Source organism: Odocoileus virginianus, chromosome 30 (genome assembly GCF_023699985.2).
Source record: "Odocoileus virginianus isolate 20LAN1187 ecotype Illinois chromosome 30, Ovbor_1.2, whole genome shotgun sequence".
Taxonomy (NCBI): domain Eukaryota; kingdom Metazoa; phylum Chordata; class Mammalia; order Artiodactyla; family Cervidae; genus Odocoileus; species Odocoileus virginianus.
In genome coordinates this window covers 31,852,717-31,867,357 of record NC_069703.1, presented here as the reverse complement: position 1 = coordinate 31,867,357, position 14,641 = coordinate 31,852,717, and the positions used below count along the sequence as shown (strand labels likewise).

Sequence of the window (14,641 nt, the reverse complement as noted above, 5' to 3'; positions counted from 1 at the left end):
ACCAACAAAGGTCTGTCTAGTCAAGGCTATGGTTTTTCCAGTGGTCATGTATGGACGTGAGAGTTGGATCATGAAGAAAGCTGAGCACTGAAGAATTGATGCTTTTGGACTGTGGTGTTGGAGAAGACTTTGAGAGTCCCTTGGACTGCAAGGAGATCCCACCAGTCCATCCTAAAGGAAATCAGTCCTGAGTATTCATTGGAAAGACTGATGCTGAAGCTGAAACTCCAATCCTTTGGCCACCTGATGCGAAGAACTGACTCATTGGAGAAGACCCTGATGCTGGAAAAGATTGAAGGTGGGAGGGGAAGGGGATGGCAGAGGATGAGATGGTTGGATGGCATCACTGACTCGATGGACCTGAGTTTGAGTAAACTCCGGGAGTTGGTGATGGACAGGGAGGCCTGGTGTGCTGCAGTCCATGGGGTCGCAGAGTCGGACACGACTGAGCGACTGAACTGAATTGATCCGGGTGGCGAGGGGCTCCTGTCTGAGTGAAGACTAAGGCAGGGTACTTGGGTACTTGCAATCTCTGCTTGGGAAAGGCAGACTGAGCTGCGGGTCAACGCCCGAGGTTAGAGGCAGAAAGAGGTAGAAAAATTGGTAAAGTGCCTGGTGGAGAAAAACGCTGAGACAAAGACTATACGTTATTTTTACAGTAAAAAATCATCAAGGGAATTCCCTGGCGGTCCAGTGGTGATAAATCCTCCTTCCAAGACAGGGGACATGGATTTGATCCTCGGTTGCAGAACCAAAGTTCCACATGCTGCAGGGCAACTAAGTCAGCATGCAATTACTGAGCCGTGCTCTCCAGAGCCAACACATGCTCCTATGAAGACCCAGTACAGCCAAAATTAAAAAGAAAAAAAATCAAGATATCCATGGACAGTCCATCAGCAAATATAGCTGATTCTGCCTCCAAAGTCTCTTTCAAGTCCACCCACCTCTCCCCCTCCCCCTCTGACCCCCCAGTCCCTCTCCCTCCCCAACCTCCTCCCCTAGCTGCCCCCCCAGACTCCGCAGCAGTCTCCTCACTGCTCTCTGCCTCCTTTCTTGTTTTGCACAACAGGATGACATTTAAAAAATATAAATTAACTCACATCCCCGCGTTGCTTAGAACCCTCTGGGGATTGCATCATGCTCAAAATAAAATCCAAACGCCTCACTTTGGTCTTGAATGACCTGGCCCAGCCTCCCTCTCTAATCTCACCCCTACTCCTCTCTCTTCAACCGATGTCCCACCCATTTCTCCTCCTCTTAATTCCTCAGGCCCAGCCCTCAGGCCTCACCCCACCCTGTTCCCTCTGCCTGGAATGCTCCATCCCTCACTTTGGGCAGGATGGCTGTCAGGTCTCAGCATAAATCTCACCTCCTCAGAGAGGTCCTCCCTGATTACCTGATCCCAAAGTACAACCTCCAGTGAGTTTATATCATTGAATGGCATCGGTTGATTTCTTTAGTAGGTCTCCTTGAAATTTTTTATCTGTCTGTTCATGTGTTTATCATCAGCTGCTAGACCATAAACCCCACAAAGAACAAATACTATGTAACATTTATTCCCCAGTGAATCTTTTGGCACATAGCAGATGCTCAGTAAATGGTCCTTGCATGAATAAATCCTCCCCAATTGGAACAGACCCCAGCATGACTCCAACACAGTGAAGACAGAGGGAGGAGGAGAGCTATTTGGATATCTTGAGGCTTTGGTGTGGGACCCACAGGACCACAGTGCTCTCAAGGACACAGCAATTCGAGCACCCACAGAAACTGCATCCGGCCCTTAGGCGACCACTGATGGTCTCGTATGGAGTATGCTGGACTACTCCTTCCCCCAGACTTCCAGAAACACTTAGAGGAAGGGACTCTGTGGGGTTCTAGGGCCCCACCTAGTTGGTGGCGCCCCACGCCTGTGGGTTTTGTATATTTCTGTTAATGACCCTTGTTGGTTGCTCACCTTCTTGTTGGCCCTTGGCTCTCCGTAGTAAATTCAATGCCATTTGGATTAATCGCATCTGTATTCCAACCCGAGGTGCATCCTCTAACAGGGAGTCAAGCTGAGCACACCCTTTGAAAGCTGGCTCTTCCAGAGGCCAAGGGACTTCACGAAAAAAATGACTTATTCCTGGGAAAAGGCGTAAGCAGAATCATCTTTCACAACTTGTGCACTGTTCCTCTTTTCTGCAGGTGTTAACTGGCATGTGTAACATAAGCAAAAAGCATGAATTTAAACTGGCTTCTGCAGGAGGTTTCTGGCCTATGTTGAACCTGCTATTTCAAAGTGAAATTCACCTACTTAACTCCTGGATGCCCCAGGCATCCCCAAGGTGAGTACCTGTCCACTCCAGCTCCTGAATCCCTGCTATGGAATCAGAGGGAACAGCCCACATTGGCAAAGGTACCCAAGGTCCGGGTCCAGCTAGGAGCGTGGTCCAGATAAAATAATTTCTAGTCTTCCTCCTTATCAAGAAGCACTTCTTTTTTAAAAAAGTTTATTTTAGTGAAGTATAGTTTATTTACAATGTTGTGTTAATTCTCCTGGATGACAAAGTGATTCAGATATATACACCAGATACATAAATTCTTTTTCATACTCTTTTCCATTATGGTTTATTACAGGATGTGTGTGTGTGTATGTTAGTCACTCAGTTGTGTCCGACTCTTTGCAACCTCATGGACTGTAGCCCACCAGGCTCTTCTGTCCATGGGATTCTCCAGGCAAGGATACTGGCGAGGGTTGCCAGTTCCTCCTCCAGGGGATCTTCCCCACCCAGAGATCGAACCCAAGCCTCCCACTTTGCAGGCAGCTTCTTTTCCATCTAAGCCACCAGGGCAGCCCTATATTGAATATATTTCTAGTTCCCTATGCTATACAGTGGGACCTTGCTGCTTAGCCATTGTATGTGTGATAGTTTGCATCTGCCCTTCTCAAACCCCCACTCCATTCTTCTCCCACTCTTGCTCCCTGGCAAGCACAGGTCTGTTCTCTATGTATCAGTTCATTTGCGTCATATTTTAGATTCCACATGTAAGTAACATTTGGTCTTTCTCTTTCTGGCTTACTTCACTTAGTATGATAATCTCTAGGTCCATGCATGTTGCTGAAACTGGCATTACATTGTCCTTTTCTTGACTGAGTAATATTCCACTATTTACCCTTTCATCTCTCGATGGACATTCGGGTTGTGTCCATGTCTTGGCTATGGTGAATGCTGCTGCTGTGAATGTATGGGGTGCATGTATCTTTTCGAATGGTACTTTTGTCTGGATATATGCCCGGGAGTGGGATTGCTGGATGACACGGCAACTCTATTTTTAGTTTTTTGAAGAATCTCCATACTGTTCTCCGTAGTGGCTGCCACCAACTTGCGTCCCCACCAACAGTGTCGGAGGGCTCCCTTTTCTCAAGGGGCACTTCTGTTTGGGGTGGGAAGGGGCTGGAGGAAGAGGCTGGCATGTGTGGCTTGCAGCCCAGAGGTGCCCCAGTGGTCTTCTGTGTCCCGTGGGGCTAGCGGCTGCTACTGTTCCTTCTCAGCCTCATTTGTGAGAATCCACAAACTCATTCCATGATGGGACTTGAGCAAATTACGTAGCTCTCTGGAGCCGGAAATCCCCTTCTGGAAGTGGGAGCAGTGATCCCTGCCCCACAGGTGGCTGTGCAGACAGGTGAGATCAGGTAGACCCAGGACCCCGCGGGTCAAGACCTCCCCCCACCTTGGTCTCAGCCCTTGTGTCAGAATCAGGACCTTGGCAGGTCACTCTCAACAGGCTGCCGACCCAGCTCACTAAGGATCCACCTGAGAACACATCACACACCTTATCAGCGCCCTGTTCACTGTGTCCACGGCGATGCTAACGAAGACAGCTGTGAGTGAGCGAGCGTTCTCTGCGTCCCAGGGAACTGCTGTCTCTCAGCAGATCTGGTCCTCACCGCAGCCCTGCAAGGGAAGTCTTTATTATGATCCCCGCTTTGTAAGTGAGGACGCAGGGACTCAGAGACGTGGAGGCGTTTAGGAGGCAGAGCCAAGACCTGAAGCCGGGATGCCTACCTGTTTGCTGGGGGCCGTGGTGGCTCTCCCCCGCCTGCATGAGAACTTTTCGTGACCTCCTCCCCCACTCCCGCCCCAATCTTCTTCATGTTTAATTGAGAGGAAACAGTTTCACAATACTGTGTTGGCCTCTGCCATACTTCAGCGTGAAGCGGTCATAGGTTGACACGTGTCCCCTCCGTCTTCAGCCTCCCTCCCGCCCCCGACTCCTTCCCACCCCTCTCGGTTGCTACAGAGCCCTGGTTTGAGCTCCCTCGGTCATATAGCAAATCCCCACTGGCTATCCATCTGACCCATGGTAGTGTATATGCTTCCATGTTTCTCTCTCCTTTCGCCCCACCCTCCCCTTCCTCCATCACCTGCTTGAACGGTGACGCCGCCTCCCCACCGAGGAGCCTTGTCCTCATGATGACAATCACACCACAGACATGTGGTCAGGCCTATAGATAGGACTAATTGATCCATGGCGCCCCTGGACTCTCAGACACAGCTGATTGCAGTGACGCATCTCTGGCAAGCTTGAAGGTGGTTTTTCCTCCCTCAAAGACTTTATCTCTTTCAGGTTGGACCCTGGCCTCAGTTCCCAGAGAACAGAGAGGCCGGATTTGGCATCCCCAAAGAGCAGTCCAGGGTCTCCAGGGAGCTAGGCGTTGCCATGGCATCTGCCTTAGCTGCTCTGATGCTGGGCTCGGCCGGCGAGGTCTGGCTAAAGCATCTCATCATGCCAGGCTGATGGCCACGTTGCCAAGGGAATGTCAGCCTCTGAACAGCTCCAGGGCTGTGGGCCCTGGGGAGGAGGCCGCAGGGAGCAGGGACAGGATTCAGCAGGACAGCTCCCTCCTCGGGGCTGGCTCTCTGCTCCTGAACAGTCCCTGCCTGTGACCGTGTCCCTGAGAGCCCGGCATGGTGCTGGTAGACAGACCACGCTCATTCCTTCGCTCCTTGGTTCAACCCATGTTTACTGAGCACGCTCTGTGCCAAGTACTGGGGGTGCATGGAGGGAGTGAACACACACACAGGGCTGACCCTCATGGAGCTTATATTTTAGTGGAAGAGGGAGCTACTCAAGATTGTGAAAGAACGATTGTGACGAAGGCCACTGAGAGAGTGACGTGGTGCTTGCCCGACAGCAGAATTTAACTGCATCCTGGAGGTCAGGAAGTCTACTTGAGTTGAGACCTCAGTGAATAGGTGTTAAGCTGGAAGAGGAGGAGAAGGAGGAGGAAGACGGCAGCAGAGGCAGAGAACAGAGAGGCCTGCAGACCGGGCTGAAGACTCTGGCTTTAACCTCAAGGGCAACAAGAAGCCGTCAGGAAGCCTCGAAGCAGGGGCTGATGTGATCTGATCTGCTATGAAATGATCGCATAGCTGCCGATGAAGATTTGGAAGGATGGCTCCAAGCAGGCATGGTGAGATCAGAGGTCATGAAAAAGTGCTCAAGATATATTTTGAACCTGTTTTCCAAATCTGTTCCCTGTCTCCCTTCCCCACTACCACCACCTGGGTTCAAGCATCTTGATCTCTTGCATGCAGCTCTACCAAACCCCACCCTTGCCCCTCACTGTTTGCCACCTGTTACTCACCTTGCAGGGATTAGCAAAATTCGCATTCAAATTTCTAAGTCCAATTATGCCCTTTATAGAGTCCACGGTGGTTCTCTGTGTCTTCCTCCTTCAGCCTGATGTGTGTGAGGGATGTCTCTCGTTGTAGTAATATTCCCTACCCTCCCAAAGCTTCCCTCAGCGTCTGGAACATTATTGTTGTTTAGTAGCTAAGTCGTGTCCAACTCTTTGCAGCCCTATGGACTGCAGCACACAAGGCTTCCTTGTTCTTCACTATCTCCTGGAGTTTGCTCAAATTCATATCCTTTGAACCTGGAACACAGGGTGACTTATCCCCAGGCATACTCTCTGCCTGGAATGTCATTTCCTCCTTCCAGTCTGTAGCATCTCTGCCTCACCCTTCAAGAGAGCCCAAGAGGCCCCAGCCCAATATTTTTCCTGTACCTTGGTCCAGGTTATGATTTATTTCCATGCTGCTTCTTTAGGTAAAGGGAAGAACAGATGTCTTTTTGAGCATCACTTAGATCAGGCTGTCAAAAGTACATACATTCATTTAGTCCTGGAAACAATTGTTATGTAAAGAAACTATTGTTATTTACATTTTTAAAGATGAGAAAACCAAGCCTCAAAGAAGGGAAACAACTCACCCAAGGATATACTGCAAGTAAGGAGAAGAGTTGGGGGTCTGTCTGCAGTCTGGGATGAAGGTGGGGGAGGCATCATTTGGCCTCCTGGTGTTCACTGCAGTAGGGAAATGAAGGAATTGGGAAATGATGCAACTAAATGAAGATAAATCTTGTCTTCCTTTGTATCTGCTCCCTGCTTGAGGTCCCTCTGTCTCAGACATTATTAATACTGGTGTCTTATGTTATAAACATTTTCCTTGGAAACGAACAGAGATCATTCTGTGGTTTTTGAGATTGCATCCAAGTACTGCATTTCAGACTCTTTTGTTGATTATGATGGCTATTCCATTTCTTCTAAGGGATTCTGGCCCACAGTAGTAGATATAATGGTCATCTGCATGTTAAAAAGCAGAGACATTACTTTGCCAACAAAGGTCCATCTAGTCAAGGCTATAGTTTTTCCAGTAGTCGTGTATGGATGTGAGAATTGGACTATAAAGAAAACTGAGTGCCAAAGAATTGATGCTTTTGGACTGTGGTGTTGAAAACTCTTGAGAGTCCCTTGGACTGCAAGGAGATCCAACCAGTCCATCCTAAAGGAGATCAGTCCTTGGGTGGTTCATTGGAAGGACTGACGTTGAAGCTGAGACTCCAATATTTTGGCCACCTGATAAGAAGAGCTGACTCATTTGTAAAGACCCTGACACTGGGAAAGACTGAGGGCATGAGGAGAAGGGGACGACAGAGGATGAGGTGGTTGGATGGCATCACCGACTCGATGGACATGAGTTTGGGTAAACTTCTGGAGTTGGTGATGGACAGGGAGGCCTGGCGTGCTGCAGTTCTGGGGTCGCAGAGAGTTGGACACGACTGAGCAACTAAACTGAACTGAGTTAAACTCACCCATTCCAGTCCATTTTAGTTCACTGATTCCTAAAATGTTGATCTTCACTCTTGCCATCTCCTATTTGACCACTTCCAATTTGCCTCGATTCATGGAGCTAACATTCCAGGTTTCAATATTGCTCTTTACAGCGTTGGACCTTGCTTCCATCACCAGTCACATCCACAGTTGGGTGCTGTTTTTGCTTTGGCTCCATATCTTCATTCTTTCTAGAATTATTTCTCCACTAACCTCCAGTAGCATATTGACCACCTACCGACCTGGGGAGATCATCTTTCAGTATTTTATCTTTTTTGCATTTTCATACTGTTCTTGGGGTTCTCAAGCCAAGAATACTGAAGTGGTTTGCCATTCCCTTCTCCAGTAGACCACGTTTTGTCAGAATTCTCCACCATGACCCATCCGTCTTGGGTGGCCCCACACGGCATGGCTCATAGTTTCATTGAGTCAGACAAGGCTGTGGTCTATGTGATCAGATTGGTTAGTTTTCTGTGATTATGGTTTTCAGTCTGTCTGCCCTCTGATGGAGAAAGATAAGAGGCTTGTGGAAGCTTCCTGATGGGAGAGACTGACTGAGGGGGAAACTGGGTCTTGTTCTCATGGGCATAAAAAACATGCACACACACACAAAATAACATGAACAAGTGTATTGCACATGTGTATGTGTCTGGTTCTATGCAGACTACTTGGTTAGCGTTATCTCAATGAAAACTTTCCAGCAAGCAGAGAAGGAGGTGCCATGATCATGCCCTCCCCTGGAGGGGAAACTGAGGCCCATGCCACAGGAAGAGAGTCTGGACTGGGCTGGCCCCCAAGCCCACAGTCCCTCCCTCTATGAAATACACTTTGCCCATCTACAAGGAATGGTTTACCCTGGGTCTCAAGGTCATTAGGAGCTTGACCACTTTTGTGGTCCTCCTAGCTTTTCCCAGAGCCTGAATGAAGTCCACTGCTTTCTCAGCCTCAGATCTTGAGCATCTGGAATTCTCCAGCCAGAAGGACGCAATGTTTATTTCAGTTGACAGCATCCATATACGCCTGCACGCATCTACCCAGCCAATAACATTCACTAGCGCCTGCTGCTGCCTGTCCTCCCATGTGCGGGGCTCTGCAGATCCAAAGAGCCTGGCTCTGAAGGAGCTGACGGGCCAGTGCTGTTCCCTGCCCACCAAAGCTATCAGTGACATTGCAGCGACCAGCTGGAAAATCTAATTTCTGAAAGGACCCGGTGATTATCGAAGGTTGGCAGCCTGAAGGCTTGCCCAGAAAATCCTCACTTTTCCCACCGCCACTGAAGTCTGGGGCAGATGCTGCAAATCAATGGGAAAGGAATTAGCTCAGCTGCGGCTTCTGCCTCAGGAGCATCAACAAGGAGGAAGCACCTTGCAGAGTCTGGGCAACGTCGTCATGGTTGGATTTCCTCCCCCTGGGCCGCTGGTTGAGACTTTTTGGGGGCAGATTGTCACCGCTTCTCCATCTGCATCAGCTCAGGAGGCATCTCTCAACATCTTGCTCTTGCTGTTGACATTTCTGCCAGTGGGGTGGCTGTGAGGCAAGCTCTGCCCTCCTGCAGAAGCTGCTGTAACAACTGGCATTTTTTTGTGTGTGCTTTCTGTATGCCAGGCTCTTTGTAGGTGATGCTATACCTACAATGTGTACACCCGCCATGATCCTGTAACGTAGCAGGTGTTGTCCCCATTTTACTGATGAAAACACTGAGGCTCTTTGAGGGAGGGGCACTTGGGTCAAGATCAGACAGCCAGGCAGCGGAGTGTTGGGCCAGGAGCCCTCGTCCCTCTGATGCACGCCTATGTTGACTGTATTGGTTTATGGCCGGGTAGCTCTGCCTGCAGGGTAAGCACTAGACAAAACTGTGAGGTTTTCTAAATTTTTGATACCTTTGCTTTGGGGGATTAAGGAGGTCTGAGTACCTCAGAGAAGCCCAGGGAGGAGAAATGAATGTCCACTAGATACAGTTCTCAGCCTCCATAAAGGTAGTACCTAAAACCTGGGGATCTGGAATCTATTTGCATAGGTAAGATGGGGGTTGGATTTCCAGACTGACCCACAAAATCCCATTTGACCCTTAACTATTTGGAGGATTACTAGTCATATTTTAGCTTCACCCAACTGTCACTTTCAACCCTGTTACTACAAGAAGGCACATTCCAAGATCTCACTCATGATACCAGCAACGTGTTTCAATGTCCACCCCCAAGCAACAGCCTCAGAGCTCCACCAAAAAGGCAAGTGTGTGTGCTAAGTCACTTCAGTTGTGTCCAACTCTGTGCAACCACATGGACTGTAGCCCACTAGGTTCCTCTGTCCATGGGATTCTCCAGGCAAGAATGCTGGAGTGGGTTGCCATTTCCTTCTCCAGGGGATCTTCCCAACCCAGGGATCGAACCCATGTCTCTTACATCTCCTGCATTGGCAGGCGGGTTCTTTACCACTAGCGCCACCACAAGGATGGGACTTAATTCCTTTATCTACAAAGAAAAGACCCCTCTGGACACTGGTGAACATGCCACATCCGTTTAAGATACGGACTAACACACAGCAGGTTCTTAGTACAAGTTGACCGAAACAAAAAGGCAGACAGTGGGGCAGGGGAGGAAGGTGGGTGGGAGGGGCTGTAAGAAATCAGGAAGGGGAAGCGCGATGGGCAGACGGGGAAGCGATTGCTTTGGTCGTTGGGCAGGTGTTTTGGGATGAAGGGCAGATGCTGCAGGTAAGTCAGCCAGACACGGCTGAGCTAAATTTGGCCTCCACCTACACCATATTACTTCTGGCTGGCTGGCCTGTCTCAGTGGCGGGGAAGGTGGTCCTGGCTGCGCTCCGTAGGGGCACCTGCCCTGTGACACAGCAGCTCCCCCAGGTCCCGGCTACCAGTGCGGGGCTCAGAGGCTGACGCTTGTACCTTGCAAATGACTCCTTCCCTTCCCTTCCTGGTGTCCATTTGCCCTTTCCTGACGGAAGAGGCTGTCTGGCAGACAAGCATCGCTGGGTGTTGCCATGGTGATGACTATGATGTCACTTGGGAGTAAATCAGATTGCAAGTCTCACAGTGGAAGGGTTCTACATCGGGAGGGTTCTAAGGAACAAAAAAGGGGTTGATATGCCAAGGGGCCTGCACTAGAAACGGATCATATGTCTGGGTCATACGGCGACTGCTTTTAGTTTTATAGGGAACTTCCAGACTGTTCTCCATAGCGGCTGCTCCAGTTTAATTCCCACCGACGGCTCAGAAGGGCTCCCTCTCCTTCGGAGAGTCTCCCACTCTCTCCCTGCCTTGTCACCTGAGACGAGGCTCGTTGGTCCCTTCATTCATGCAAATCGTTTTTTGAGCACCTACACTGTATCAAGCACCAAGCTAGCGTCTGAGGACGGAACTGCAGGTGAGAGGACGTGCCCTGCATGGCTGCACAGTTTACAGACGAGTGGGTGGCGCAGGCACGTGAGAATTACACCGTAACGTTCAGAGGAGGCGACCCTTCCGAACCCTTGGCAGGAATGTAAATTGGTGCAGTGACTATGGAGAACAGTATGAAAGCTCCTTATAAAACCAAAAATAGGGTTGCCGTGTGATCCAGCAATCCCATTTCTAGGCATAGATCCAGACGAAACTATAATTCAAAAAGGTGCACACATCCTTATGTTCATAACAGCACTATTCATAGTAGCCATGACATGGAGACAGCCTAAATGTCCATTGACAGATGAATGGATAAAGGAAATGTGGTACATATACACAATGGAGTATTACTCAACCATAAAAAATGAAATAATGCCTTTTGCAGCCACATGGATGCAGGTGGTGCTGGTGCTAAAGAATCCGCCTGTCAATGCAGGAGATGCAAGAGAGACAGGTGTGCTCCCTGGGTGCGGAAGATCCCCTGGAGTAGGAAGTGGCAACCAGTCCAGGATTCTTGCCTGGAAAATCTGACGGACAGATGAGTCTGGTGGGATACAGTCCGTAGGGTTGCATGGAGTAGGATCCGACTGAGCACACACACACACACACACACACACACACACACACACACACACTCTTCCCAGCCGCATGGATAGAGCTCAAGACAACTTACTAACAAGTAAATCAGAAGGAGAAAGGCAAATACCATATGATATCACTTATCCATGTAATCTAAAATATGGCACAAGTGAACCTATCTACAAAAACGGAAACAGACTCACAGGCATAGAGAACACATTTGCGGTTGCTGAAGAGGGGGACGGTGGGTACGGGAGGACTGGATTGGAAGTTTGGGATTAGCAGATGAAAACTGCTATATACCAAACAGATAAACAACCAGGTCCTACTGTATAGCACAGGGACCTATATTCAATATCCTGTAACGAACCCTAATGGAAAAGAAAAAGAAATCACACCATAACGTATCACTGCCATTGTGATTCATGCTATGAAGGAACATACCAGGAATGTTTTAATTTGCTTAGGCTCCCATAACACAGTATGGCATATACCACCCATACCATCACAGGTCGGGTGGTTTAAACAACAGAAATTTATTTTCTCAATTCTGGAGGCTAGAATTCCCAGATCAAGGTGTTGGACAGGGGTTGGTTTCGTCTTTGGGATCCCCTTAGCTTGTAGTTTGCCGTATTCTCTCGTGTCTTAAATAACTTTCCTTCTACATTTTTCTTATAAAGACACCAATCATACTGGATTAGGGCCCACCCTTCCCATCTCCTGTGAGCAATAGGAAGCCACCAGTGGGCTGTAAAGAGAAGAGCACCTCAATCAGCATGTTCTTGTGAAAGATGGTTCTTCCAATGGTTTGGGGAGGATGCCCATTACAGGGGCTATAAGAGCAGCTTAGGTGTGATAGGCTGTGTTATTTCCCTCCAATTCTTTCTCCCTTCCTGGCCTTGCCATGGTTTCCCTTCTATGGGCGGAACATAACATTTCTCCCCTATCGTCTTGGGCATTAACTATATAATTTGCTTTAACTAATAGAATGTTAGCAGATATAACACAAACAAGGGCTTTATAAGCAATTGTACTGTTTGGCTTCTTCTCTTATGCACCGTCTGCCATGAGAAGAAAATGCCCTGGGTAGAAAATGTCCATGAAGAATAAGGAAACCTAGAGAGAAAACCAGAACCTGACCTGTAGCCTAAAGAAGCACTCTCCCAAATGACCCACACACCTATCCTCAAGAAATGCTATGGCAAGTCACTGAGATTTGGAGGGGGTTGTTTGTTATGTAGCGTTATCATACCAACATCTGACAAATACACTAAGCAGGAGATGGGGTTGACTTGAATTAAGGTGATGGCAATAGGATTGGCAGAAGTGGGCAGGTTCTAGATGTTTTTTGTAGTTGACCACGTATCAGTGGCATTTACAACCTGGGCTGAACAATGGGAGTTAGGGTTTCAATGTGTGAATTTTGAGGGGATGCTATTCAATCCATAAGAGGTACCAGGTGCTGGGAACAAAAGCAAAAGTTGTATAACCTCTTAAGATTTAGATGGAATAATCATAGAGCATCATACCCACTGCATTTTGTCTGTTAGAGACATCAAGTCATATGGCCAGCTCAGATTCAGGGGGATGGGAGAAGCAGATTCCACATCTTGGTGGGAGGAGTTGCAAAGCCACATCTACAAAAGGGCATGCAGATAGGAGAGACCATGTGTCTATCTTTGGAAGTGAGCATCACAGAGGCTTTGAGGATGAGTGAGTAGGAAACTTCAGAATTCTCCCTGGTCCCCACCAAACGACTTGACACTTATCTGGGTCTTCTTGACATTTGAAGACCAACGTATCCCCAGGAAAGTCTCTTCTCACTTGCCTTCTCAGTCTAGCTAGTTATTTGAGGACATCCATTCTGGAATGATTTCATTTTACAGCTCGATAGTGGCAGAATTGGTTTGAGTGTGAAAATGATGAAGCCCTCAACATCAGGCAATGGACTGATGACATGGGAAGCTTGTGTTTTGCCCACCAGTCCCATCCCCTCCCATCCCTCCTTCTTACGATAAGTAAATTCTTGTGATCCTTTTGTGAGCTACACCTCCTCCGCCAGGGGCAGGAGTGGTTGGACTGTCAATCAAGTTGTCCTGCCCATCACCTAGCCGAGACGTAGACCCAGTACCCAGGACTGCTCCCAGAATTTGCGTCTAAAGAGAAGTCGTGTGAAGACAGGGTGAACACAATTCACCCATGGGGCCTGGCAGGGATTATGGTTGTTTCCTGCCAGCTGGATTTTTAGTTTCTTGTTCTTCCTGAGTCTTGGTTTGTGTGCTTATTCCAATTTTCCCTTTGATTTTTAAGCTTTCCCATATCTTCCCAAAGAACTTCATTGCTTAAGTGAGCCAGTGGATTTCTTTTTTTTAAATTAATTTTTGTTGGAGTATAGCTGCTTTGAGAAACCTAGACAGCGTATTAAAAAGCAGAGATATCAGTTTGCCAACAAAGGTCCATATAGTCAAAGCTATGGTTTTTCCAGTAGATATATACGGTTGTGAGAGTTGGACCATAAAGAAGACAAATGCCGAAGAACTGATGCTTCTGAATTGTGTTGCTGGAGAAGACTCTTGAAAGTCCCTTGGACTGCAAGGAGATCCAACCAATCCATTCTAAAGAAGATCAACCACAAATATTCATTGGAAGGACTAATGCTGAAGCTGAAACTCCATACTTTGGCCACCTGACATGAAGAGTCGACTCTTTGGAAAAGGCCATGATGCAGGGAAAGATTGAGGGCGGGAGGAGAAGGGGATGACAGAGGATGAGATGGTTAGATGGCATCACCAACCCGATGGACATGAATTTGAGCAAGCTCTAGGAGATAGTAAAGGACAGGGAAGCCTGGTGTGCTGCAGTCCGTGGGGTCACAAAGAGTCAGACACGACTGAGTGATTGAACAGTAATAAATACAAATGGCAAATTTTATTTTTAGTTGTTGTGTGTTTATTTCTATGAACATTAATATGGATAGTGAGCACCCCATGGCTGAAATTTTGTGGCTATTATTTTTTTATGTGCTTGGCTGCTCAGTCATGTCCGACTCTTTGTGACCCCCGTGGACTGTAACCCACCAGGCTCCTCAGCCCGTGGAATCTTCCAGGCCAGAATACTCGAGTGGGGTGCCATATCCTACTCCAGGGGATCTTCCCAACTGAAGGATGGAACCTGCGTCTCCTCCATTGGGTGGCAGACTTTTCACCGCTGAGCCACCAGGGGGGTCCTGGATAGATGGCAAAGGATGTCGCAATCATCAGACAAGCGCAGCTTTAGACGCAGGGCTTACCAAGGAGGCATCAGGAAGACGGCTGTGGACGGTGAGGGCGGCAGGGCGGAGGGAAGCAAGGCTGGGCTGGGCTGGACCTGGGCCCAGGAGGGTCAGAGATCCCTGCAGAACATTCCACCTCGGGCAGTGGTGAGGCAGTGTCTGCCCCCTATGAGCAGGGCTCTGTGGACTGGATCCCTGTCTGCCTTGCCGTGTCCTAAGCCTGGTGCCTGCTCTGCTT

General features: G+C 48.5%; 1 long non-coding RNA gene across 1 annotated transcript; it reads right to left on the bottom strand.

Annotated features, from left to right (window-relative positions):
- Window positions 1-1,398: 1,398 nt before the first annotated feature.
- Window positions 1,399-10,136, bottom strand: LOC110140659 (uncharacterized). The gene is made up of 3 exons (XR_002314806.2): window positions 10,059-10,136; window positions 3,814-3,935; window positions 1,399-2,122 (listed from the first exon to the last, which is right to left on the bottom strand). It is a non-coding gene; the product is annotated as an uncharacterized lncRNA (long non-coding RNA).
- Window positions 10,137-14,641: the final 4,505 nt, after the last annotated feature.